Consider the following 3,936-nt stretch of genomic DNA (forward strand, 5'->3'; position numbering starts at 1 on the left):
TCATTGCCCATCACCCAGTCACCCCACCCCCCCACCCACTTCCCCTTCCACTACCCCTTGTTTGTTTCCCAGAGTTAGGTGTCTCCTGTTTTGTCACCCTCACTGATACTTCCACTCTTTTTCTCTGCTTTGCCTTTATTCCCTTTCACTAATTTTTATATTTCCCAAATAAATTAGACCATATAATGTCTGTCCTTTTCCGATTGACTGTTTTCACTCAGCATAATACCCGGGACAGCTGCACCCCAATGTGTATAGCAGCAATGTCCACAATAGGCAAACTGTGGAAGGAGCCTCGGTATCCATCGAAAGATGATGGATCAGGAAGCTGTGGTGTGGCGGGCAGTCATGGCGGCTCACCTTAAGAAACGAGTGTACGAGGAATTCACTAAGGTGGTCCAGCAACAACAGGAGGAAATTGCAACCAAGAAACTGCGATTGACAAAACCAAGTAAATCTCAGCACTCCACGTAGATCGGTGTAAAGCTCCATCCCCAGTGGATGCTTTGCAGTATCTACTCCAGTTTCCCAGAAAGCCTGTTGAAGCAGAAAGTGTGGAAGGAGTAGTCAGGATTTTCTTGGAACATTGTTATAAGGAGAATGATCCATCTGTGAGACTGAAAATTGCATCATTGTTGGGTTTATTATCAAAGCCTGCAGGATTTTCACCAGACTGCATTATGGATGATGCCATTAACATCCTGCAGAATGAAAAGTCTCATCAAGTCCTTGCTCAACTGTTGGACACCTTGCTTGCAATTGGCACCAAACTCCCAGAGAATCAAGCTATCCAGATGGGATTAGTTGATGTAGCCTGCAAGCACCTCACAGATACGTCTCCTGGTGTAAGAAATAAGTGCCTGCAATTACTTGGCAATCTTGGCTCTTTGGAGACAAGTGTCACAAAAGATGGAGAAGGCCTAGCTGTCAGAGATGTCCAGAAGATTATAGGGGATTACTTCAGTGACCAAGACCCATGTGTCAGAAGAGCGGCTATAAAAGCCATGTTGCAGCTTCATGAAAGAGGACTGAAATTACACCAAGCAATTTATAATCAGGCCTGTAAATTGTTGTCTGATGACTGTGAACAAGTGTGCAGTGCTGCAGTCCAACTTATCTGGGCTATCAGTCAGCTCTATCCTGAAAGCACTGTCCCCATTCCTTCTTCTAATGAAGAAATTCGCTTAGTTGATGATGCATTTGGAGCAATTTGTCCCATGGTCAGTGATGGCTCCTGGGTGGTTCGAGTTCAGGCTGCAAAGCTATTGGGCTCGATGGAACAATTCAGTTTTCATATCTTGGAGCAGACGCTCGACAAGAAGCTCATGTCAGATCTCAGGAGAAAACGCACTACACGTGAACGTGCCGAGGAACTTTACAGGTCAGGAGAGTTTTCCAGTGGCAGAAAGTGGGGAGGTGATGCTCCCAAAGAAGAAATAGATACAGGAGCTGTGAACTTGATGGAGTCAGGAGCTTGTGGAGCCTTTGTTCCTGGATTGGAAGATGAGATGTATGAGGTCCGCATTGCTGCTGTGGAGGCTCTCTGCATGCTGGCCCAATCTGCACCTTCTTTTGCGGAGAAGTGCCGCCCTGATTTCCCGGTGGACATGTTTAATGATGAAATTGAGGAAGTACGTCTGCAGTCCAACCACAGCATGTGAAAAATTTCTAAAAACATCACTCTCCGAGAGGATCAGCTTGGTAGTGTCCTGGCTGTGTTAGAGGATTCGTCCAGAGATATTCGAGAGGCTGGCTCTTCACGAAGTTTTATGCTGTACTAATGTTTCGACTAAAGAAAGGATTCATCTTGCACTGGCGGAGCTGCTGAAAAATTTAACCAAGTCCCCTACTGATAGGGACTCTATATGGAAGTGCTTGAAGTTTCTGGGAAGTCGGCATCCAACCCTGGTGCTTCCCTTGGTGCCAGAGCTCCTGAGCACCCATCCATTTTTTGACCCAGCTGAACCAGACATGGATGACCCAGCTTACATTGCAGTTTTGGTTCTTATTTTTAATGCTGCTACAACGTGTCCCACAATGCCAGCACTGTTCTCAGATCATACCTTCAGGCATTATGCCTACCTCCGAGACAGTCTGTCTTCTTCATCTTGTTCCTGCCTTAAGGTTACCAGGTAGAAAACTAGTGTCATCGGCCGTTTCTCCCAGTATTGCGCCCCATGAGGACCCGTCCCATCAGTTCCTGCAGCAGAGCCCTGAAAGGGTGTACAGTCTTCAGAGCACCGGGCCCCTCAGGGAACCCAGAAGCTGCTGGAGTTCACCATCCGGGATCTGCAAAGACTTGGAGAACTTCAGTCTGAACTAGCAGGAGTTGCTGACTTCTCGGCTACCTATCTTCGGTGTCAGCTTCTTCTCATCAAGGCCTTGCAAGGAAAGCTGTGGAATGTGGCTGCCCCTTTATATTTGAAGCAGAGTGACTTGGCCTCCGCAGCAGCAAAACAGATCATGGAAGAGACCTACAAAATGGAGTTCATGTACAGTGGTGTGGAGAAGAAACAGGTGGTGATTATACATCCCATGAGGCTGCAGGCCAAAGCCTTGCAACTTACAGTAACAGCATGGACTACTCGAGGAGTTGACCCCTTATTTGGGATGTGTGAAAACTTTTTACAGGAAGTGGACTTTTTTCAGAGGTGTTTTATTGCTGATTTGCCCCCACCTACAGGACAGCTTTGTGGACAAACTTCTTGAACTTCTGCCCCGACTCATGACATCCAAGCCTGTGGAAGTGGTCAAAATTCGACAGACCATGCTGAGGCAGAGTACCTCCTTGCACCTCCCCCTTCCAGAGCAGATCACACTTTAGCCACCATCATTGAGCCAGCAGGCGAGTCAGACAACCCTTTCCGGTTTACATCTGGATTGGTTGTGGCCCTGGATGTCGATGTGACCCTGGAACATGTGCAGGACCCTGAGAGTGCTGTGAAGGTCCAGGTCTTCTATCCAGATGGCCAGGCTCAGATGATTCATCCTAAGCCAGCAGACTTGCGGAATCCTGGCCCACCCAGGGCACCACCGGCTTATCACTCAGGTGTACCTCTCCCATACTGCCTGGACAGAACCATGCCCGGTGGAAGTGAGGCTGCTACTGGCCTACAACTCCAATTCCCGCATTCCAAAATCCCCCTGGATTGAAGGTGGCAAAGTGTCCCCCCAGGTGGAAACCAGCATGGAGGGCACCATCCCCTTCAGCAAGTCTGTGAATGTTTACATAATGCCCAAACCTGCAAGGCGCTGAGTCACAGCATTGTGTAGAGCTGAAGCTGAGAAAGACCTTCTTAGGTAGCAGAGTGAGCCCGAAGCCTAGGGCACTTCACCTGGAGCCGGCGTATGGGCATGAGCACCATCACCCTTATCGTCTCATCTGGTATCAAACACAAAATAAATTATTTTGCATTAAAAAATCAAAAACCTTCAAGTCCACACCTCTTCCTTCCCTGACTCCCCCCACCACCTTTGTAAAGTTGAGAAAACAACAACAACAACAACAACAACAAAAGAAGCTGTGGTCTTACAGCTTACAATGGAATATTACTCAGCCGTTAGAAACGACAAATGCCATGAAAGGAGAGTGATGTTTGGTTCTACTTGTTGGGTTCATGTTGTTGTACGTGTGTGTGCAGCCAACCAGCAGTGCTCGTTATGTACCAGATCATCTACTAAGAAGGGTCTTTTACTCAAAACCAGGAAAGAGGAGAGAGAAAGAACTAGTTTCGAGAGCTTTTTGATTGGGAAAAAGCATTGCAAAAATCACGATTTTCATTATACAGTAAGGGAGTAGCTTCCTTTCTGTGTTCATCCTCGTGAGGATTAACGATAGAGGGAGTCCTGTGAAATGAAGACCACTTTGTATTCCAATTTACTTCCTGGAAAGTCTTAATTGTTTCCTTTTTTTTGGTTTTTACTGACATTGAAAAA

At 47.0% G+C, this 3,936-nt stretch overlaps 1 pseudogene; it reads left to right on the forward strand.

Moving 5' to 3' along the window:
- Positions 1-273: 273 nt before the first annotated feature.
- LOC144284795 (integrator complex subunit 4 pseudogene) lies at positions 274-3,256 on the forward strand (annotated as a pseudogene).
- Positions 3,257-3,936: the final 680 nt, after the last annotated feature.

Source organism: Canis aureus, chromosome 15, assembly GCF_053574225.1.
Source record: "Canis aureus isolate CA01 chromosome 15, VMU_Caureus_v.1.0, whole genome shotgun sequence".
NCBI lineage: Eukaryota > Metazoa > Chordata > Mammalia > Carnivora > Canidae > Canis > Canis aureus.